At 32.6% G+C, this 25,699-nt stretch overlaps 1 protein-coding gene across 3 annotated transcripts in view; it reads right to left on the bottom strand.

Moving 5' to 3' along the window:
* LOC118189682 (uncharacterized) overlaps positions 1–24,303 on the bottom strand; it is a 41,074-nt gene extending 16,771 nt beyond the window's left edge. Inside the window, exon 1 of one of the 3 annotated variants that reach the window (XM_085808922.1) lies at positions 24,280–24,303. The gene's annotated coding sequence lies outside the window, so the exon portion shown is untranslated. Of the gene's footprint in view, positions 1–3,872; positions 4,007–6,529; positions 6,718–24,279 lie in introns of those variants that run through there. The other 2 variants (XM_035360342.2, XM_035360343.2) reach the window with 2 other exon arrangements.
* Between the last annotated feature and the right edge of the window lie 1,396 nt (positions 24,304–25,699).

Below are 25,699 nucleotides of genomic sequence, written 5' to 3'. Positions count from 1 at the left end.
AAATTTCAAATAATACCATGTACACAGCGTTCTGTTTCAACTTTAAAAAACATCTACGAATTGTACAGTCTAGACACTAAACAACAAAATAAACTAAAATAAATTTCAAACAATTTAAACAAACAACAATAACGACAGAAATTCATACTAAAGAACCAATGAACATAACATTCTACAAAATAAGAACAAGGATAAAATGCACTTACCATGAATTAATGCGTTTTCCAATAGCAGAAATATAAATTTCATACCGCCTTTAACATGCCGCCACGTAATCACTATCGTATTTACATAACAGCCAGACACACTATCCAGAAAATTTATACTATGGTTCACAAATAAATAAAATCACAAATCCCTACTTCTATCATGTACTGCCATTAAAAATAATCTCCCAAACCCTCTTTCCACACTTCCAAATACCCACTACCTCTCAACAGGATAGCCACAATCATATTTCCTTTTGCCGAACTTCAATTCAACAACTACCATTTTATCTTTCTCTCCAATCTTCTCAGACACAGAGGCGAACCAACGAGCTCCAGCGAAAGATTTTTCAACGTCAACAGGGTTGCCATAGAACACGCAATCGCGCTAAAAACCAGCGCAGAACACATATCGCCACATTTGGTGAAATTAGGGCGTATATTAGAGTTGTACCAAAATTTTATGCCATTTCATTTATGACTTTCATACGTTATTATTTATTTTAAAATAAAATGAAAACATTTTTGAAACATTTGGATAAGACACACATTTAATTAACCATTTAAAGAAAATTTACATCTTTCTAGAATTACATACTGTTTCTAAATTGCGCTAATATTTTACTTTTGGTACTTTCATACTTACTTCTTACCTCGTTAACTGCTTCTTTTCTCATTATCAGTAAATATTTATTCGAAACGTGAGAGATTTAATATAATAGCGAGATCGAGGCAATTGCTTTAAATGCTATATACACATACAATTTACGGAGCATGTTTAAACAAATACTTATTACAATAGAATACGTTGGCATTAATCAAGTTCAGAGCCATACTTCTCCCTTTGAAATGCTTTTCCCAATCATTCTTCAGACTTTTTGAAACAATTCTGAAAGTTTTCTTTCACGAGTATATTTGCGGTGCCATTGTTGTCTTCGTGTCCTGAATAGATTCAAAATCTGCTTGTTTATTTGAACACGGTAAAACACACGGGAGCTATATGCCTCAGGGAAAAGTTTCATTTATTTGATTATGGCAAAACACTAGGGCTAACTACCTAAACAGAGCATCTTCCTTCGTGAAGGTCTTTCTAAGAAAACTGGCTCGTATACTCATTACACATCAGAAAAACTCTAAAAAAGACCATGCAGCCAGCCCGTCGCCTGGAATCGAACTCAGGGCGATGAACCTGTCTGTATTCAGCGACTTTACCGCTCGTCCGGTTGTTGGCCCGTTAAAGGAAGGGACGATTTAGGGTTAGAAACTCGGAAGACTAAAGGTTAAGGTTACTTGAATATTGCAAAGCGCTCATGGGCTATCTGCTTAAAGGGAGGAAAACTTTCATGCAGGATTTTCTAAAGGAAACTGGTTCGCCTTCACGTAACACATGGAAGAAACTAATCATGCAGCTAGCCCGTTCCTATGGGTCGAACTCTCAGCACTGAGAGGTTTTAACACCCTCTGACCGCTGGTATAAAATTAACGAAAACACACACAAAAAAATTGCGCCTTATCTTCCTGAGAAACTGATCACAGTTGAAATATTCTGTTTCTACGGACGCAATAAGAACGTTCCTCGCGTATATTCAGGATAAAAGTGGACATGTTATTCACGGACTTCGCGCTCGAAGAATTAAGTCACTCGGATACTAGCGCGGCAAATTTTTAAGGGAACCCGACTCATATTTACGTTACACAAGAGGTAAACCACTAACGCATCCAAGTAGCCACCCTCTTCGCCAGGACTCGAAACCAAGTCGAATTACTAGTGTTCAACAGTCTTAAAAACTGTCCATTTGCGGGCGAATTAGAAAATTCCTTTGCATATAAATAGGTCGTAAAACTGCGGAAGTTGCCTTCATAATACCACCAAATTTAGACAATATTTCTAACTTTTTACTAATTTTTAAAATGCAAATTTGTCAACATGTAATATAGATGAAAGAAATAACTGACACTTTAAATCTCCATATTTCACAAACAACTCTAAGACAGCTATAAAATCTGATATTAACTTTTCTTCAAAGCGCACAATCATAAAGAAAGCATTTGAAATACATTAAAAACGAAGAAGTAATGTTGAATCTTGGATGCTAAATTTTTTATTTCATGAAATAAATGGTTTCTAATGACATGACACTAAAGTATGTTTTTATGCATCAAGAAATAAAATCAAACTAAAAGAAATTGCAAAAATACAAACTCTGACTTTGACACTTTATGCATGTAGGGCACGATAAGATAATGCATTTTATATTAATTGACCTTCGTTAATTATTAATTATAGTAAAGAACATGAAGGATTTTGCTAGGAAGATATGAATTCGTAGGAGGCTTTGTTAAGGGGAACTAGTTTATATTTAGGCTATACACGGGAAACCATGTGGACCGACCTCATGTTGCTACCTCTTTTCACAACAAACACCGAATAAAATAAAACTAGCAGCGTTTCGCAGTGGCGAGTTCTTTTTCAATTTCAAAAGAAAACACATGGAATATTCGGACCGACTACTTTGAAATTTTTTATGCGCAGCGTTTCCTCGAAAATTTTTCATTATGACATGAACTTTCAATGAACACGTTGAGAGAACTGTTCAGTTTTAGTGAAACTTTCTAATACGAATAGTGACTAAACCGAAGGCTGAAATTTTTTAAAAATTCTGAGTACTAAGGTGGTAAAATTCATTAAGCCATATTATAAAGAAAAAAATATTTCGGAAAAAAATCTGAACAATAACTTTAAGAATTTCTTCTAATTAATTAAAAATATTTGCGAAATAAAATGCATTAATAAAAAGCCATTTCGAAATGAAAATTTCCTCATGCTAAGAGCAGAAATGTTTTGCAAATATTTGAAAAAAATTAACAAAATAATAGACTCGCATAGTTACCAGTTATTTGACATACTAAAATTCGTCGAAATGACAAAAAAGATTGTAATAAAATAACCGAATTCTATGGGTGCCAAAAACAAGAAGTCCAAAAGTCAAGTGATACATTAAAATGAACTAGAAAAATTTACTTAATTTTTGAAATTTCTGTCTAAATAGATAATTTTTTAGTTACACAAATAGGTAAAGTTTGATTAGAATAATTATATACCTTTTTATTAAAATTAAAAAATTCGAACCCAGTGATGGCAGTATTAAAGTAGCCTTATCTACTAATTATTCAGAGTTAAGTTTACAGTAACTAACTTCATCTTACGAATCTATTTTACAGAAATCAAAACAATATACTAATCAGAAATAAAATCATATTTTCGCTTTTAAACATTACTTATTCACTACTGTTATTGCAACAAGTAAAATTCTGCAGGTAATTTAAAATCGTGATTTATATTTCTAAAAGTACCATCACTAATCTAATGTATCGATCAAAAATATATAATCATAGTACTTTCAATAGTTACAAAACAGTAATATATTTAAAACATGAAAAAGGGTGCAAACTTAGATGATAAAAATGAATTTTCAATGCGAACACGTTTTTGTCCCGAAAATATCAGTGCTTTAAATAGCTTTTAGATGTTTAAAAACATTATGTTTTGAGATGTTCTCTGCTTTTGCAAGTAATAAAGATAAAAACCATTCAAGTTATTCTCTAATTAAAAATAACTAAGTTAAAATAATTCACTTCAGAGTTAAATTTGAAACAATTACGTACCAGTTCTCCAATAAGCAAAATTTGGTGAATAATTTTCACCAATAATTTCGCCTAATGTTTCAACCGATTTTCATTACGCACAGTGAAAGGGTACGAGTTTAAATATTTATCACCAAAGTAAAAGGCTATCTCTCAGGTTTTATAAATTTTTAACACGCAAAATTATCAAAGCAAAAAATATAAATATACAAAACATACATTTATCTGCAACATCACCTGTCATTTTCGATTTGTTTCATAACATTAGTATGACGTCAATTATTTCCCACCTACCCAGCACAAATGAAACACAGGAAGTTACGTCGAATGCCCTTTGCTCAATGAGTTTAGAATTGAGGTTTACATTACATAAAAGAAAACGATTTACAACTTCGCTTTCAAAAGTTTTTTTTTCTTCAATTTTTATGGCCTTTTTTTTTTTTTTTTTTTTTTTTTTTTTTTTTTTTGCATTATTCGTAATAAAAAGAATGGTAGATACAACTGCTTTCGACATGAGTTATCGAGGCTTTATTATGAGACAAGTCTTTCAAAAATATTTTTGAAGCATAGAACAGCTACCTTTCAATACTGAAAATTTTGTAAGCTGATCGGTGTCGGTGTATTTAATTATGGCAAAGCACACTAGGGCTATCTGCCTAAGAGGAGGGATGCCTTTCGTGGAGGACTTTCTAAGGGAAACTGGCTCGTATACACGTTACACATGGGGAAAACCACGAAAACACCCATGCAGCCAGCCCGTTCGCGGGATTCGAACCTCGGACCGAACTACCAGTGTTCAGCGACTTTACCGCTCGGCCGCTGGTGGGCCTTTGTAAGCTGAATGCAATTTCTTTGAATGATTTAATTTCAATGGAATTAAATAAAATTCACTCGTAATTTGTAATTTGCATGAAAACGGGTATAATTTACCTTCAATCTGCACAAGTTCTTACGCGAAACACATCACAGACTTGCATATATAAAGTTCGCAAAGCTGATAGAATATAAGAATATACTTATAGCTAAGTAAAAAGATAAGATACTTATCTTTAAAAATTTAAAAGATATAAAGAATATAAATAGCAATATTTTTCATTACAAAAGAGATATGTTTATTTGGTGAAGTATATTTATCACAGTCTACGTCGTATCATTCATTTTATTTCAAAATATTATCAAATTGTACTGTAGCCTCTGGGTATCTGCAAAGTTACGTTTTTATTGCGTTTCGATGACATTTTATTTTGATATTCAAAAGAAGACAGACTAGACAGATTACTACATGTCTTTAATGATCTGAACTTAATATAGCATTCTGAAAAAAGCTAAAAACTTTTAAATTACAGCTTTCATGATTTACATTTCTATAAATCGGCATTAAACAGCCTATGCCAGCGGTTCTCAACCTTTGATTAACGCGTACCATCTAAACAAAAACTGAAAACTTGTAGTACCACCAATACAATGTACTACTACCACTCTTGAACAAAGCTCAGATAGCATAAATTTACAAGTATTAGAAAAAAACTCAATTAGGATGTTGGGGTTTTAATTTTTGAATTTAATAGATAAAAATATTTTGCTTCTTTACGTACCACCCATTTTTCTCTTGCGTACCACCGGTTGAGAACCCCTGGCCTATGCAATTACAAAAAATCCATACGAAAAGCTATGTGAAACATTCACGCTAAAACACAAAATCTTTTTCTTTCCACAACTTCAGATCAAATAATTCAGTTTGTTCATCAGAATATGATTAGCGGCAATATATTTCACTCTGACAGGTTTCAAGATGACTACTTAAACTAATAATTAAAGCTAATTTTATAAGCATTTTCTATATTACACACACTCTTTTGGCTTATTCTAAAGGCATTTACAATTAAAGAAAAGCATTTATAGAGATACTCATTTTTAAAGTTTTCTAAGCGTACATTCTCGCATATTCCCTCATAACAATCTCATAATGTACTTAAAAGATTAAGCTTAACATGATTAATAATAGGATATGCAGAAAACGTTAATTATGCAGCTGAAAGCTTAATAATTCCAGTAATCATATGTTTTGTTCCAATGTTATTAACAGTTGGCTGGTTCGCTTGTTACAATGATGAAGCACTCGAGAGCTATTAGCCGTAAGGTAGTCTCATTAATGGATTTGACAACTTTCATAAGAGAAATTCATTTTTACAATCAGGCAGCTTAAATTAGAAGCACTTGTTAATAATTCTCGCATTCGACAACTACTAACAGGACTATTCAAGTTAGAGAAAATCTGCGAAAAATGCTCCAAGGTTTAAGGTCTTTATGATATGTATTAATTTTGAGACGAGAAAAGTAGACAAAAAGTTAACCCAACAGCACTTACATTTTAAACGCATTTACTTTTACTTAACAGGTAAGAAATATTTTCATAATGTTATTAAACTTCTTTATTATCTAATGGTAAATAAACGTAACACAGTAAGAAAGAATTTCATTATACTATCAAACTTCTTTACGATCTAATGGTAAATAAACATAACGCGCTTCAAATGCTTCTCAAGTGGAGATTTTTAAACAAGAGAATTTAAAGTGAGAGAAGGTGAACAGACAATTGTTAGGATAAAATGATGTACTATCTGAGAACCTAAAATTCAACTTCCGACGAGAGAAAGTAGATGAAAGACCGCACTCACCTCAAAAGTAGTCCGCACTGAGCTAGAACCAATCTGCCAGTGCCGGGTACACAGTCACGAGAATCGTTTCAGTGACCTCCGTCTGACGTCACGATCACCGCGCAGCTGAGATGTTGGCGGAGAAAAACTTCTGCCGCGAAACTCGAAGTCCCGCGTCACATGTAGAGAGAACTACGGAGAGCCTCCTGACTTTGACTAATAAATACGACTGTCGTTCGCAGAAAGAGACTTGTTTCATTTTTTTTTGCATTTTGTCCGTGACGTCAGAGTACTAGTCAGCTCGTGGTGAAGCAAACGGCTGATTCTTTTCCGTTTATTTTATTTTATTTTTAGAGGGTGAGAAAAATAACTAATTATACACACGTTGTGAAAAGAACCTTTTCTTCTTCCGCAACTGTTCGTGTCAGACCTTAAATATTATAGGATGTTGTAAACGATCACTTTTGACACGTGTCGAGAGAAGGTAAAAAAAAAAAGAAGCTCTTTTCTATTGTATTGCCACGAATTACGCATCATGTAAACAATGCCCATATTTTCTTTTGTTGGTGATCTCATCAGAATATCATAGATCCAGAATGCTTGCCCCTATTCCAATTTTACAATATTCAAGGAACTAGTTATTTTAACAGGAAAAAAAAAATGCGATGCTCAAGACATTTTGGGGCTCTTTCCTTTATCAAGAAATTCTGATTTGTTTACAAGAAAAGTTTTCTGTGGCGTATGATACAGAATGTATGTGCATGAGTACTGATTACTGGACTATTATAGTTATTTAGTTTTTTTTACGAATGGAAAGGAAAAAATCTCATTGCCTGAAATTTTCACGCCGTTTAAATTTCGAATGAGGATTTTTTTTTTTTTTTTTTTTTTTTGTGTTTTCCAATCATTTTATGCCCGAGTTCTGTCTGTTTCTTTAAGCATATTAAGATTTCAGTTTTTAAGTTACTTGTTATTTCATGTCAGTTGCAAAGATGGCACTTTGATACATTTTCGTGTTCATATTGCATGTCACTATGTGTTATTTCTTTCTCTTTCGTCCATAAAGGGCTACATTTGACAAGATTTGACTAACTCAAAAAAAAAAAAAAAAAAAAAGCACCAGATAAATTCAAAGAAAACTATAAAGGACAGATTTATCTTGTATCACAGTGATCTCTATGAAGTGATTACATTATTCAAAATAACATATTTTTCAACGTAAGTTTCCTAATTTCTTTAATTAATCAACACAGAACCTACGAAGTAGTCTTTCTTCGTGTTTGATTAAAGTTTCTTATTTGAATAAGGAAAAGCCTAGGAAGACTGTCTGCCTACGAAGTGTTATACCTTCGTGGAGGACTTTCTAAGGGAAACGGGCTTACATGGAGAAAACCACGAAAAGCAGTTATTGAGCTATCTTGTTCGCCTGAATTCGAACTGCCAATATTTATCCCTCTGCCACCGCGGTGGCCTCGTTCGTCACGTAAAGCAACTTAATAATCAATTTTTAACATACTGTGTAATAAATATTTGCAAACTTGATAATAATATTGCAAACTTAAGAATATTACGATTTTCCTTTTTTTTTTTTTTTCGCCTTTCAACAGTCACGAACTTAAAATTCTTTACCTGTAAAACAAACCCCATCTATAGAACTTTTTAAAACTTGGAGAAACCGGTAACAAATGTATCTTAAGTAATAAGGCATTTCCAAATATTAAAGCCATTTCAAATATTAAAAGAAATTCTCTAATAATTCATGATTTACGTGACTGTATTAAGAAGTTTTACCTTCTTGCTGTGATTGTACTGATAACGTATGGTAAATGTTGATTCTATGCGTGCGCTCACTAATCAAGTTTTCACAGTGTAATTAACTTGACAATAAGAAAATTATGAGATTTAGATAATTATATTTAGTTTATATATTGTTAAATTTACTTGCAAGAGAGCATTTTATAGCAACCTATGTATGGGCATTTTGTAATAATTACAATATGAAACATGATGAACCGAATGAGAGAGATGATTCAAATAACTATTCAATAAAACAGTCATTCTTCTCATTAATATCCAAACTTATAATACAACTTAGCATAAGTACATGATGAGAAAGCTACATTGGTTTGCTGGAGGATATTGCACCTACAGTCATGAAAAGTTGAACATTTTTAATGAGAACTTGGCATTAAAAAGAGCCTTATTTCTAACTATAGTGTATTATAATGGAAAGGGAGATCATACAAAGATAACTGTTTGATTATTAGTGATTATTATTTTTTTTGGTAATCAATGCATTCAGAAAGCATCAAGCTTAAAATATTCTATGACACAGCAAAAATAATTACCTCCGCAGTGGCCCAGTAGTTAAAGATCGCGGAGTACAAGTAGTTCGTCCTGGGCTCGAGCACAGGCAAACGATCTGGCTTTTTGCAGTTTTCCTCAAGTGTATCGAGAATGGGTGCCAGTTTCGCTTAGGCGTCTGCGAAGGCATCCTTCTGCTTAGGCAAATAATTTTTGCTTGCTGTATCTTATTGAAGTAACCGAACAAAAGTGATTTGGATTGGTAAAGAATTTTTTTTATCCTATATAAAAAACCTGCTTATTTTTTTAGTCGGATATCTCTTAACTATCCCTATCTTCAATATGCTTTGATAAAGAAGTGTGATAAAACAAAACTCCTTACGAGCTTTTATTTTCGAAACGTTTGGTCGTAGACATGTACTTCCCGTACTAAAATGTTTTAATTGATGCAAATGCGCATGTTGTGGTATTTTTTAACACAAAAAAGCCAATTTCGCAAAACTTACATTTTATCCGTTCCTCTGTTCCTTGTATTTATGCTTAGAAAATTTTGTAAATATTTTGTAAAATAAAACAGAAAATGTATGACAGCCGTACGACAGAAACTGACAGAAATATTTGATATAGGAATCAAAAATCATATTCAGGGGCCGTACAAAAATTGAAGAGCGAAATGCTTGCATTTGTAGTAAATAAAAATACAATACCTTTTAAATAAGGTAACCATATAACAACAGTTATAGATGAAAGACACTAGGTAAATCGCAAAAGAATATCATTGGGTTGCATTTAAGTGAAAGAAAAATCAACCTCGAATTATTCTAATTTATTCATTATGGACCTTTCAATATAAACTGAAAGTGACGTCAAAAATCGCAAGGTCAATTTCCGTCGTACAAGAGTCAAACACTTTTTCTTTTCTATTCATTTTTATAAGAAGTATAACATTTTCTTTAACATTCATTCAGAGTGACCTAAAAATGTATAAAATGTAAGATTTCGTAATAACTACAAAATTCATTCATTTAAATTAAGAAATAACAAAACGTTAATATTTGCATTATTTAAAATATTTCTGTAACTGCAAGTTCATGTGCACGACCAACGATTGCGAAAATGAAGACCGGATAAAGACTTTTGTAGACACGAGTGTATAACAGAAAAGCTTTCGAATTAATTTTTTGTTAATTATGTAGTATATGATTTTTTTATTAAAAGCTAAAGTTGTGAATTAAAATCTAGTACTTTGCTTCCCATATTTAATTAAATAAACTGAAATATATATGAAATATGTTTTATGAATGCAAATATTAGATAATAATGTCAACAAAGAATTTAATTAAAAACAAATTGCGTAGGGAAATCTAAAAATATCTTGAGTAAAGATGCTACTCAGAAATGCATATAATTTGTGATATGAAAATAATCTGTTACATCAGAAAATCATTAATGAATTTCATTGAAAATTAAAACAAACTAAACTAACAGCGTTAGTTTCAATGTAATAATGTAAAAATGATTCATGAGTGAGTAATGTATCTGTGGTAGTATAAGATCAGTTTGCTGTTTTAAACAGAAAATAAAAAAAAGGCTTACAAAATTGCTTATAAATGTTAATTTCTAAATTTTCCTACTCACATATTTTCGCTTATTTACTCTCATATTTCTCTCCCTGGAGTGTTCCCGCCTGGAATTTTCAACATATAATTCAGAAACTTTTGATTTACGGTAGCTGCGTAAAAGTCATGGAAACGTAGTAAAGTACTTTGAAGTAAAAATAATAGCACCAAAACTGATAATAGCAAACTATCTTTTTGAAACAAAAAAGTGCAGCAATATTAGTACATTTGGTCAAAGTGGTGCTTTTACATAATATTTCAGTTTTGATTGTCAAGATGTAAAATTATTAAAAAAAGGGGGAGATGAAAATACGGTATTTTAAACTATAAATGTTTACTCAGAAGTAAACAGCATTCTCACTACATTTCAAATAGACGCTGAGGTTAGATTATTTTAACATAAAAATGTCACGAGGATTATCTGCCTAAGAGGAAGGATGCCATCGTGGAGGACTTTCTGAGGAAAGCTGACTCGTGTTTACATGACACATGGCGGAAACCACGAAACCAACCATGCAGCCAGCTCGTTCGCCTAGGCTAACCCAAACTAGGTCGAATTACCAATATTCAGTAGTTTTCCCGGTCTCTTACGGGGTTCCAAAATACAGGATAAAACATGGCGCGCGATGTCAGTTTTTTAAAACGTGTCCAGTGAAACATACGGATCGTCAGTGAGATTATGCATATTTATCTGAAATCCATAACGGCTTGCACGTGGAAGCTTATGAATTTTAGAGAAATATTCAGTGTTCAGAAGTTGCAATTTAAGTATTTTGTCAAAAGGCAACAGAACGCGATTTTAAATAATTTTAAAAAATAGAGCAGAAAAGCCGTCCTAAAAGTAATATACGAAGGCTGGAAATTTTCTTTAATTCCGATAACGATTCATCCACCAAATATAATTGATAACATCGTCTTCTAAATGACGCAAAACCCACAAACTCGTTATAAGTGAATGAATTTAATTTCTAATTAATATTTAATTTGAATAATTAAATATTGACTTTTTTGGTCAGAAATTAATTATGATCGAAATACGGATACAAATACAACAAATAAATCAAAATACAAATGAAAGTAATATAAAGCATATAATAAGTGTAAAGGAAACAAATATGAATACAAACTTAAAATATTCAAATTACAAAGAAACGGAGTTATAAAGTAATAGTAAGCACGAATGAAACGAAAAATTATTCATAATCACTGGAAAAAAGTAATAAATGTTTTTTTTAAAAAATAAAATAATAAATTTTGATATTTACGAAGATATGTTTAATACTTAAACATTTAGTTTATGTAACAAACACGCACAGGTCTGGAAGTATTTACCTTCACCCAATACCTTTGGAAAAGTCTGAACAAAGTTCGATGGAAATGAACTGGTTTAATTGTGTTCCTTGCACGAATTACAAACGTATCTGATTCACAAACTTCTTGACGTCTTTGAACTCATTCGTTTAGGTTCAAATGCATCGCTATACCCTTCTAATGGAGTGACAAAGAAAAATGCTTTGTCAAAATGTAGAAGAATACAATTTTAATCTACTTCATTTACGTGAGATTAATGTTAGTTGTCAGTCTAAAGAATTAACTTGTTTAGACAATTTGTAACTTGGAAACGCCTACTAACTGGAGTGAGGTACTTTCGTAATTTGCTAGACATCATACCATTTAAATGATCTAAATAAGCAAAGAAAACCATGGTTAGTTTACTGATTAAGATTTGCTGTTTAAAGACTGTCCCAAATAAATGGCTGCCGCAATAAACTAAGATGTATGTTAACCAGATTCGGCAGAATTAGCATATTATTTATAAACAAATGATAGCAATTAGTAATAGTTAAACATACTTGCAAGAATTCATCATTATTAACTCGATTAAGAGTTAGTGCTTAGATGAATCCTCTCATGTCCTTTGCATTCTGCAAGACCGCTTTGACATTTGGGTAAAAAAAATTGCTTCCTGCACATTCTTCCTTTCCGTGCTAATTTGTTGTTTTTAATTGCAGATATTGCTAAAGTAGTTTATCAGATGCAATACTTAGCGACTTAGAAGGGGAATAAAAGAGGATAAAATAAATGAACTCATATTTTGTATTTGCCTGCCTAATTTCGAAGTATACTAAGATGCTGCTTAGTGCAATGTGACGCTGATTCGTTATTACTCATTTCTCCCTTCCGAGGCCTGAAAAAAAAAATGCTATAGTTGGGGTGATAGGCGGGTCTTGACCCCCCCCCCCAGTCGATAAACTTACTCTGAAGCATAGCTATTGAATACGTTCATTAGTACCAGTATTATTATCGACTAATTTTACATATCAATAAATGTTAACGAAATAGTTTAATCTAACAGAAAAATTTCCTTCGATTGATTATTTTCTAAATTCTAAACAAAGATAATCCGAGTGACATGTATAAGCGATGCAAATTTTCCAGGAGATATACTCAGTAAAGATATTTTAGGAAAAAAAAAAACCTTAGTTACTGAAAATCATTTAAAGAACTATTAATAGGCGAAATTAATTTATTAAAATTTATATTTGCTTAACTCTATAGAATATCTCTATATATTCTAACTCAAATTCTGAGGTCAGAATAGTCGACAGTTCACCATTAATGCGTATGGAATTTTCTGTTTCCTTACCTACTGCCTTTGGGATGTAATTCGAAAACATGTCTGGCTGGCAATTGGGAGGTCCAGAGTTCAAATCCTGGTGATAGCATAACTGATCTTTCGTATTTTTAGGCTTCAAAATAGTTCTGCAAAGACTCAGCAATTTCCTCCCGAATTAATATGTGGTTAGACGACAATTCGTTCCTACCTGGATTTAGTGGCCCGGTGGTCTCAGCCGCCCATTTTCTGTCGCACTTTAAGTGCAGAGATGTAAAGAGCTTTGTGCTGGCAGTATGAAGGTCCGGAGTTCGAATCCTAGCGGGGCTCTGCTGATTCTTCGTATTTCTTGCTCTGATAAATGCCGAATAAACTCTACAGATATGTTTGAAATGCTAGATTTAGGCAATTAATTCTTCAAAGCAGCCTCACGAAAATAATTTTCTTTAGTGGTGTCCATACATATTCTAATTCTTTGAACTCTGGAAACTTTCCTTTCATGTCTATTTTTCTGCACTCGAGTTGACATAATTTGTTAAATCTATGAAAACGGAGTGATGAAAGAAATTTAAAATCTCTGTTAATTCGGAAGATAAAGTAGAACTTGTTTATTCCTCGTTCCATGTCCTTACTGGCTCCGTTTAAAGTTATTGTATTTATTTATTTATTAACATGTTCCGCCCTTAGGCACTATATGGAAGGGAGGGATGCCTTCGTGGAGGACTTTCTAAGGGAAACTGGCTTGCACACACGTTATGCAGGGGCAAAACCATGAAAACGCCCACGCAGCCAGCCCGCTCTTGGGATTTGAACCTACCAGTGTTCAGCGACATTTTACCGCTCGTACGCTGGTGGCCCACGCTTTTCTATTTGGCCTGTGATTTTTATAAAAACGACCTAAGCTTTAATCGGTTTATAAGCGCATTGTAGAGATAAGGTAGTAATTCTTTTGTTTACCTCAGCTTGATTGTATGAAGAGTTATTTTATGTAGAGGGTTTAGGTAGATTCCTCAGTTCTGGAGTTTTCACTAACCACGTTTCATAGATTACTCTCTCACTAACCACATTTCATAAAATTAATGAGAAAATTACCACTAAAAATTTTAATAGAAAATTTTAAGTCTAAGAGTTTGTAGAGATATTAGGTATTTTTTGAAAACCGAAGAGATGAAAAATGAGCAACGCCCTCGCCGTGAATCGAACCACGGACCTCTGGGACACGCGCTTAGCGTTCCATTACACCACGAAAGCTCGCTAAGAAGGCGGGAGAAATACCTTATAAGTTTTTAAATTTTTTATTAAAAACTTTTATTGGAAAAATTACCAATAAAACTTTAAAATAGAAATTAATTTATTAATGGCATTTATTATATAACTGTATAAGTTTAAAATTGTGTTAACTGATAGAAGTAACGTTAATTTTCTACTAATTTTCAGTTTTTGAATACTTAATTTTCCTTCTTAATTTTCAGCAAAAATGCTATAGTTGGGGTGATATTTATTTAATTCAAAAGTATGAAATAAATGTAAAAATATTTGTCATTCCTTCTTGCTCTCAAAAATCATAATGCGAATATGCATTTGTAACTATTAAACACGAAAAACACTTTCGACGTCGATGTTTTATAACACAACGTTTTAGAACTGCGAAGTTTTCTTCCATGATGTTTTGTACGACGATGTTTTCTTTGCGACGTTTTCGTCCGCAATGATTTCGGCTGACACTAAGAACGTAAAACAATGCCGCACTGTCACAATGATTAAGAATATGTTTTGAAAAATGAGTAGCGTTGAGTTTAAATCCAGTTATTTTGCAGCTATGCAAGAGTTCTCCAGAAAAACGATCATTAGTGAAAATTAACAAAAGTTAGTTGGGGGGGGGGATAAGGGTATATTATATTTTTCTCTAGGTTTTCGGTTCTTATTTAGAATTAAAGAGTATACGTGCTCTTCGCTCTATCCTGATTATTTAATCAGTGCTGGAAATTAGACTTTCGCTCAGAATTTTGATTTGGTATTGTAGATTATGAGACTGTGAAATCAGATGGTTTTAAAGAAGCTTTATACCTTATTTAAGGGGTATAATAAAACACGACTAAAACATTTTAGATACTTATGGCAAGATCAGATTGGCACTGTGATTAAAACTACGCGAAAGAGATAAACTGCTTTTTGACTAGCCTACCATAGAAATCTGGCCCACCAACGGCTGAGCGGTAATAGCCGTTGAACACTGGTAGTCCCGTCCAATTAACGGGAATAGCTACATGGGCGTTTTCGTGGCTTTCTCCATATGTAACGTGGATACGAGATAGTTTCCATTAAAAAGTCCTCGACGAGGCATCCCTTCCTTTCCGTGCAAGCCGAATGACTGCCTAACGCAATGAATAAATAAAAATGCCATAAAAATTTCGTTAAGTTAATACAAAACGTGGCTTCCATTCCTTATTACAATATGATCTGAAGCCAAATGGAATTGCTACTTAATGCCAAAATATACATTTATACGTAAAGCTATGAATTTCGTATACTTGAATTTACATACGAAATCTCAAGATTTATTTTTCTGAGATTTCAAATCCTTCTTCGCTTTGGAAATTGCGTTGCATACTCAGATAAACATCCACACAGAAAGTAAAGTAAACATTGGAAAATGTCGCATATAAAAATTTCTTCAGCAGTATGGATATCATCGAATTATATAATTATCATTATACGTCGTAGTCATTAATTACTCCGATGATCATGAAAAAGGAAGAAACAACAACAAAAAATAAATTATTAAAAATGATTTTTTTATTCTATTTGAAATTTTTTAATCATTGCTTAACTTTCATATTACAGACTGATAAAGTGAAATAATGAAATTAGGATCCACCAGAGCATTATATGAGGAAAACTGCTAGGCAATATAAACAAAATTAAAGAAAAACGAGAAACAATCTAAAATGTTAAATAATCATATAAATTTAGATTTATTAACATTTATTATGAGTAATTTAAAATTTCAGCTATTGCTTCAACGAATAAAGAGGTGAGGAGGAAAGAAACTGAGAAGAATCAGTATGATTTTTCAAACGAAAATATACATAAAGGAAATAAAGCTTTTTTCCAGTTAATAATAAAAGTATGTTTTTTAAAAAAGAGGGAAACCTGAAAAATACAAGCCAAAGTATAAAATTGCATATCTTTTTAATTCAGATTAAGGTTACATATTCAGATAAAAATCCATGATAGCCATGAAATATTTTAAACAATGTAATTATTATATATGCTTTCGAAACTTAAATGAGTTGCTAAAAGCTAGATGAAGAACCTTTGTTATCCTTCATAGTATTTACCGTATCAGATATCCCTTTTTTTTTCATTATATGGTAGCGAGAGCATTCTAGATTATTTTAAATACAAGCCTTTACTTGCAAACGAAACAACTGTAATACGAGTTCTTTTTAATGGTTTCTAGATTTAGGAAAAAAGGAGTTTCGCCATTCTCTTCAGTATTTCTTCACTGAGACAATTTTCCCGATTTCTTTCGAAATCTGAGTCTTGTTTTCAAAAGTGTCCTTCATGCTGACGTCATTGATAAAGCATGGATGACTTTAGAGCTTTACTGTCCGTAGAATTTCTTATTGTAAGAAAAAAAAATTAAGCTGGTATTTCTTAACGTACAAATTCTTTTTCAGAATACACATTCCTCTCCTTTTTTCTTAAAACTTCTAGACAGATAGATATAAGCTCTTTGTGTTTTTATGGAAAAGCATTTTAGAAAAAGAATCGTAGGATGATAGCGAATAGAATAGCAGAGTGGTAGCTACTTATGCATTTATTTTATTTTAGAGAAATGGGATATTAAAAGGAAATTCATCCTACTTTTACTGTTTATTGTTATTTTATTCTATGATTTTCCTTAAATGAGGCATTACTCATCCCAATATATACTGTGTTCAGAAACGTCATAATCCTGTCTTTGTTTCTCAACCACTGGCCCTATATCTCCAATTACCAAAATATTTTAAATGAAACAGATTCCGGGTCCTTATTTTCAAATTAAGAAAAATTAATTTTCCGTAAAATATGAAATTTAACGTTTTATAATTTCAACTTCTGATTTTTTTTCCCCTCCGGTTTCTATTCTTATAGTTAAGAAAATTTTGCACTCTTTATAAAAACACGAATGTTTGACTCCGTACGAGTGTTTGACTCCTTACGAAAACTTTGACCGAGATATTTGACATTAAAATCGGGAATCATATTCAGGGGCCGTATATAAAGTGAAGAAGGAAATGTTTGCATTTGTACATATGTTTGTAACTAAAAATGAAATATCGTTTGAAAAAATGTTTCTGGTGTATAAAGTACTTCTCCCGCCTTCGTGGTGTAGTTGTTCTGCACGCTGGGCTGGTATCCCAGAGGTCCGTGGTTCGATTCCCGGCGAGGGTGTTGCTAATTTTTCATCTTGCCTGCTTCCAAAAAATACCTAATGTCTCTACAGATGTTAAGAGATTAAGCGATGAGCATTTATGTGCAGAGTATTGTAAAAATATCGCTCAATATAATATTTTTCAAATTAGTGATCTTATTCACAGCATCATATAAAATTCCTGTTCTAGAAAACAATCGTAGGTTTCAGTATTGGCACGTAGCTAAATCGTAATTAATCTGAATTAATCAAAAATGATGAACATTTGTACTTTAATGACACTTTTACGATTACCAAATTTTAAAGTAATGAAACGTCATGAGAAAGCCGCCCAGACGGTATAGTGTTACCGACATCGGCCACTCCTAAGGCCAGATCTGACTGCGATACTTGACTGCGATACCGAAGGGCCCGGATTTGAATCCCAGAGAAGGCATGGATGTAAAAATTGTCTGTCCCTTCATAGGAGGCAATGGTGGCCCACCTATTATGCGCCTCCATAATAAAGAGACCACCGATCTGGCCTCAGGAGTGGCCGATGTCGGCATAGGAAAGTGCCCGTCATCAGAAGGGAGAAAAAAAAAACTTCATGAGAATATTAATAACGCCTTTTTAGACTTTGAAATTTATAAATTATTTATAGGGAAATTATTTATAGGGACCACCGATCTGGCCTCAGGAGTGGCCGATGTCGGCATAGGAAAGTGCCCGTCATCAGAAGGGAGAAAAAAAAAACTTCATGAGAATATTAATAACGCCTTTTTAGACTTTGAAATTTATAAATTATTTATAGGGAAATTCTTTTGGATACCAAATGTAACAGAAATATAAATAGAGACATTAGTAAATCACGAAGGGCTGTCACTGAGGGGCATTTAAGAGAGGAATCAACCTCGAATGATTATTCTAATTTATTTATTGTTAACCGACTCCTCAATACAAATTCAAAATGCCGTCAAATATCACAAATTTTAAATATCTCATCCAAAGTTGTTTCAGTTGTCTTCTTAAGAGAAAGGATGCCTTCATGGAAGATTTTATAAGGGAACTTGGCTGGAACTCACGATACAAATGGAGAAAACTACGAAAACCAACCATGCAGTCAGCCTGTTCGCCAGGGATCGAAGCCAGGCTGGGCTTTCAGTATTCAGCTGTTTAACCACTAGGGGATTGGCAGGCTATTCCTTACAGAAGGATCTGGATTAAACTGCAGTATAAGAAATTAAAGGCTTTCTTCCCATATGTTCTTATAGGGCAGTGATGAGCACATCCAGCCCCAATTTGAAGGTCTCGAGCTCACAGCACAGTTGATTTTCCAAGTTTCCTGCTTACAGACACACTAACACATTTAAAAGTAATGATTTTGCAAGATGAGACTGATGTCATTATTTTTCGTTTCTTCTTCCCCCTTCTGGACTCTTCCAAAGTTTTGTTTTGAGTTTTAATAACCTATCCTAAACTTTTCATCCTAAACATTAGCTCAGGTGATTTTCTGCAAAGACAGATTTGTTTGACCACGAGTTTCTTACAAAACCTAGAAATCAGAGCATCTGAGTTTATTTATTTAAAGGATCAGTAGCAATGATTAATTTCTAAATTTGAAAATTCTGGTTAGTAAAAGGACAGCCCTCATGTGCTTTGCCAAAATCGATTAAACAAGTAAATTGAGCAACGAAGATTAAAAGAGTTCGTCTGGAGTCTTAAGTTTCTCTACTTATATTACCAGTTTAATGAAATGAAATAAAAGTACTGATTGGTTTAGAGTTATGTTGCATAAACTTCATTTCAGTTTCACAGAAACAAATACTTGAGTAAAAGAGAGAGAAAAAACAAAGGTTAGCCTGAATTTGGAGAATTTATCTCGCATAAAAGTATTGGCAGCGCTTAATTGTAAATTTAACATGTGTTTATATGATTACATGCTGACTTAATTCCATAATTTTAACAATTTTACTCAATAAGTAAGTTATAATTCTGGTTGCTTAATGTATGTCAAAGCTTTCAGAAGAATTAGATAAGCAACAGCTAAAAATTTGAAAAGTTAACTGATAAGTGTTTAACTTCAAAAATCGTTTCATTATATTTAAATGGTATTTAAAATAATCAAACATACCTCGAAAAACTCCAAAATATCAAACTATTGGTCCATGTTTTAAAACTTGAACTATATTTAATCAAAATATAAAAATGAGCGGTTTAGCAAAATATACTGTGTTTATAAATAAACAGACCCTTTTTCACGCTAGTCTAGAGAGGTTACCAACGGCCAAAAATCAACTAATCTTTTTGTGCATTTTTTATTAAATATTTTGAATAAGAGATTTCAAGGCGTGAAAAAAATGGTTTGAAAATCTCCAATAGAAGAAGGTACGGTGCTTAGTCAGCAAAAGAGCGCTGACTAAGGTACGTTGCTTAGTCAGCAAAAGAGCGCTGATAGTATGAAGCATGTCTAGAGTATTATTGTAAAGTACATGAACTCAGACATTTTTAGTACAAAATGTGAGCAAATAGTTTTATGATTGCTACTGATTCATGATTAACTATATCGAAGAGATATCTAACTACATCAAGGAAATAACATGCTGTACTTCTCTGTAGTATGTTGACAAATTATGCCTAATATATGATCCTTCTCTTTATAATAATTCAAGAACTATAAACCAAGAAATAGTATGTTTTAAAAGCATATATTGCAAATCACTAGTGGTAATCTTCACGTGCAGTGTTATATACTTTTAAAGTAGCATTAATAATAATTTACTAGATTACATTACAGAATACGTTTTCATGAGTTTAAGAGTTTAAAATTGTTCTGTGTCTCCCGAAAACATCTCTGAGAAAATAGTGCAAGGGGGAAATACTCGTATATTCGTACAAAACATTGTGGGAGAAAAGAAAGCAAGGAGAAAACATCGGAGCTCTGAACTGTCGTAGTATAAAACATCAAATTGTGGAAAATAAATAAAAATATAGAAATTATTTTGCTCTAGAATTACGATCTCATATTCCGATAAAGTCTGTTTGAGTTTAGAACATTCAATGATTTTCAACGTAGAGATAGCTGTCTTACTTTGTCCAAGCTCATTCATAATTTTACTTCGGCTAACTTTCACTTGGCTGCGATCGGAAAGTAGTGTAAAAGCAGAATTGTTTTTACCAATGGCGGACACTTGCCTATATAACTGCATTGGCCAGAAATTGCGGCCATTTTATTATGGAGGAACCTAATAGGCGGTCACCGTTACCTTCTATGAAGGGACAGACAGTTTTACATCCATGCCTTTTGAGAGATTTGAATAAAAGCAAGATCTTAACGGCTGTTTTAGATTCAATTTGTCTTCTGGGAATGAGAAGGAGTGCATGAGAAAAAAACTCATTACCTTTATTTCCTAATTCTCGGCTGTAATGTTTGTTATAATCTCCTGTGTATAATTTTAATGACAATTGTTTTTCTTTTCATATGCTGAAAATTAATTTCTGAATGAGGAAAGTATACAGAGAAGTTTTTTAGGCTATGCACGTACTGGGGCTTCCTGGACTACATTTCTCTGAGTTTGACAGTTGCGCATATTAATTAATGTTAGCAGATTGTGCTACGTTCATATTTATTGAAGTGTTGCATTTTTCCCACTGACAATGATACAGATAAGTGTAGTGTTCTTCTTTACCTAATTGCTATATTTCTTCCCTCTGACAATGAGGATACGAAACTTATTTCTAAAGCAAAAGCATTAATACTGGTTTCCTAATGAACGCATCTGAAAACTTTCGTTCTGGAAAAATCATACTATATTAGTACCTTAAATGAGGTAGGTTTACGCATCATTGTCATTGTTGTGCTTGCCTTCCGTTTTTGCAATAAACGGAAATCATTATAATTATGTAGCTCGTTTCGTAATAAAAAGTAGGTATGAAAAGTTTCGATCATATTTCAGTAGAAGTCTTTTGATCCGATATATTCATTCTATTGCGCTTGTTTTGTATTTTGCAGAGTAGGTATGGTAACACTAACCAAGCTAATAATTCAAGCATATTTAGCGTTATTTTGATATCAGCATCTTTCCAAAAATATTCCTCTTTCTGAAAAATTAATTACATGAAAAATGTTGACTTATATTTGTCATAATGTTTAAATAATGTTGACTAATATTAAAATTATACTTTCAAGGTACTTAATGAATCGTATGGAAGATTAAAGCTATATAAGTTTTCTAAATGGGACAAAAAGGTGCGTTTTGTTTAAATTAAATTCTGCTTGTTAATTACAAAAAGTTACAGGCCACCGCAGGATAATTAGCTGGATGAGTAAAAATATTATAAATAAAAAAGAAATCTCTCCATTTCTCTGCAGCAATGAAAAATAATTATAGCTATAGAAAGATACCTGTAACTGCGTTTATTTATGATATTTTCTGCAAACATGGGAAATATATACACATGATTCATAATTTTAAAATTTGTAACAGCGACAGTTTTAGACAAATCTGAAGAAATATCTTTAGGTGACTTTTGAAATATCTTTAGATGACAGTTGAAATTCACATCAAATCGTAATGTAATTAAGAATAAAACAAGTCTTTTATCTCCTGTTATTTTTACACATAACATACATAAAGGATCCTTTTGGTTTCTTATGTTTACCATTTAAAGCTGTTAGTAATTCATAACCTCGTATGCCATTATAACTTCAGCTTTATCAAAGGCAAGCTTTTCGAGTAAGTATGTAGAGCTATTAGGTTATTTCGGAGCAGGAGAGATGAAAAATGAGCAACGCCTTCGCCGGGAATCGAACCTCGGACCTCTGGAATACGCGCCCAGCATGCAGACCACTACACCACGAAGGCACTCTAAGAAGGCTGGAGAAGTACCTTATATACTCCCCCTTTTAAAGGGCGCCAATGTAGAGCTATTAGGCTATTTCGGAGAAGGAGAGATGAAAAATGAGCAACGCCTTTGCTGGGAATCGCACCACGGACCTCTGGAATACGCCCCCAGCGTGCAGACCACTACACCACGAAGGCACGCTAAGAAGGCGGGAGAAATACCTTATAAGTGCTTCTCAGACAAATAAGTTTACAGTTAACAAAACTTTGCAGTTACCAAAGCCTTTAACAGTTGACAAAAAATTGCCATACCTATAGGTATGAAAAGTGATAATTTGATGCTGCCCAGCGTATTAAGATGATCGCAAAAATCTTAAAATCGCAATAGCTGGAAAATATTCAGACACTGCTTCCTGATACTACAAAGAGCAGATCTGTCTTTCTAGAAAATGTGAGGCTCTGATAAATCACTAAAGTGGCTCTTATAGCAATAGATAACTACGTTATAACTAAATACTGAATGCTTGGGTAAGTGTACTGAATACAGTTTAAATATTCAGACTAATGGTATCACTCATTCTGCTTGGTATAATATAATACATAAGGCAGCACTAATATAAGCAAGTGCACTTCGCCTAGGTTAAATAATTGGCAATGATAAACTTCTGATTGTTTACCGAAGTTTCTGATTGTTTACTGATAATAATAATAAAAATCTTCGATTGCAGGAGCGGAAAAACTATAGACGTTTGAAGTAGAATTTCCTTCTTGGTACAATAGAGTGTGTCATACACCGCTAAACAAACAAACAAAAAAAAAAAAAAAAAAAAAAATAGGTTCGGCTGATTAGAAAGCAGAAGCTTATGACTCGTAAAATGTACGATCAAGCATTTCCTTCATATCGTTCATCATATCGTTCAAAAGAAAGCATCATATCGTTCAAAAGAAAACGAAAACGATAAATCAGATTACCTTATATTTCCCATAGTCATTCTAAAAATATTAGTTGTTTCAATGAGTATAGCAAAATGCAAAAACTGCCAGATTAAGGGTAGGTAGGTCTTGGGAGGGAGGAATTTTTTAGGGGACCTGTTTTGTATTAACGTTAAGCATGAAGAAAACCATGAAAATATACCCATGCAGCAGCCTGTTTGCCAAAATTCGAATCAATCTCGTACTAACTAGGCCACTATAGTGTGATATTTTAGAATACGCCCTTCAGGGTCATTTTTCTTACTCGACTTGCCTAGTAATCATGGTAACAACAGATGCAGTAGATAGTTGCGTCCCTGATTCCTTTCTTTCCTTCCTTTCCATATAGCATGCTTTGCTTTATGAAAAGTGCATGATGTTGAACAACAATCTCAAAGGAGCAAAGTTGAGAAAATAGTTTTTCCTAAAACGTATAATTCTACGCTATGATATAAGAAAGTTGTAAAACTTATTTATTTATTCAGAGCTTTTTAGTACAAAATGCTACTATTTCTCTGTGTTTTCTTCGTATTTGTCATATAATACAGTTTTAACACTCAGCAATAAATTATATACATTTCTACGGTAATAAGGTATATTATTCATATCATATGCCTCATCAGAATTGCTTCAATCAGAATTGTCTATGTTTCCTATGTCCAAATACAAGAGACACAGGAAAAAAATAATTTTCGAATAATTACGAGAAATGTCGAATATTTCATATCAGCGCCAGAATCTGATTCTCATACGTCGAAACTACGTGGATCTAAAATCTAAAAACGGAAACAAAAACGGAGAAAAAAGTTAATAATGAGCATGCGTTATTGTGATAAGATTTATCTCCTTTCCTCATTTTATTTTCAAAGTCTTTTGGAAACGGATACAAGGATGACGTTGTAGCTAGAGTTTGATTAAATTGACAGCAGATCTCACAGGAAAGGTGTCATACTACACTTTAAGAGAAGTAATCCCAAAAAGAAATGACGAGCCAATGGCAATGAGACGGAAAATCATACCTTTTTCGACATCCGGAACTTCCGTTTATCCAGTGTTTGGCAGAGGTTCTGTTAGCTGTTTCATCATTCGACCACTACGCACTTTCTATACAGAGGTATCGAAGTTTAGAAGAGGCCGTAATTTTTTTTCTCTCATATTTTTATAGCTGTCTCGATGACATAAATTAATGAATGATAGGTGAAGTTTCGGTTGAGTGGCAATCATGTGGTGCACACCTGAATTTACCCATTTTTTTATAATGAGTATTTTGAGAAATAAAAGTGTAATTCTGTAAAATAAATTTTAAAGAATGTTAATTAATATGATATATAATTTAGTTTTGTTATCAGATTATAGTGCTTTAAGTGTTAATAAAATAATATTGGGTAAAATATATGTATAACATTATTATTCAATAAGTAAAATTTTCGTAACATTTGCTGTTCCACTTTCGGATCAGGAGATGAATATAATTGATTCTAAGCACATTCCAGCATTGCAACATGAGCTTCACTTTTTATCAGAACTGTTTAGCATAAAACAGCACTTTTCAGAGAAAGGACGACAATGTAGATTAAAAAAAAATCTTAGGAGAATTGAATAGCTTATTGATGCAAAAATAAATTTATTTTTTATAAATATTTTTATTTCAGATTTATGAAAAAATTACTGTATTATGTTTGAGATTTCGTCTAGAAATGTTGAATTTAAGTAAAATCCTAGATTTGTTGGTTTTTATTTCTTTAGATTTACGTTTTCAAAGCCCTGTTTTTTTAAGCACTAGAAGCCTTATTATTAGATATGTTACAAAAAAGGTTTTCCTCGCTCGACTTTTATCGAAAATATGTACATCCTAATTTTAACTCATACGCCTAAAAACATAGCCGTTCATCTTTTCAAATACAGATACATAGTACATGAATCATTCAGGTATAAAGCGAGACCTAAAATAATTTGCGTACATAATTTGCAACCATTCAGTAACGATAGGTGTCTATTCTGATTCACGAGTAACATATATATGTTGAAAATCTTCATGTTTATTTTTTTCTAGTTAGCTTCCAAACTACTTTTGATGTTGGCATGTAACACGTGATATGCAAAATTTTTAAATGAGTGCTTCAGAACAGAGTTTCTTAAACTGAGGGACCTGCAGCAGAGGTCGCCAAAAATTTTAGCTGTATTGATATTTCTTTAACTTATTACAATAATTTTACAATTACCAAACATTTTTTACACAATGTATATGAAAATAGATAAAGATAGACAACACAGACAAATAAGGAAAAAACGAAAATGTTTCGACGCATTCTTTTTATAATATTAAACGTTCATTTTACTTGCTTTGCACGTGACGCTGCCATTTCGTCTGTTACTTATTTAAAATTTTCACAATGATTGTTCTATGTCGTAAAATTAGAAATTAAAGTTAATGACCTA

The sequence above is a fragment of the Stegodyphus dumicola genome, chromosome X2, assembly GCF_044657685.1.
Source record: "Stegodyphus dumicola isolate Sdum_Otavi_A_Nest chromosome X2, ASM4465768v1".
Lineage (NCBI taxonomy): Eukaryota > Metazoa > Arthropoda > Arachnida > Araneae > Eresidae > Stegodyphus > Stegodyphus dumicola.
Note: the sequence above shows the minus strand (reverse complement) of the source record. Positions and strands in the feature narration are given on the sequence as shown.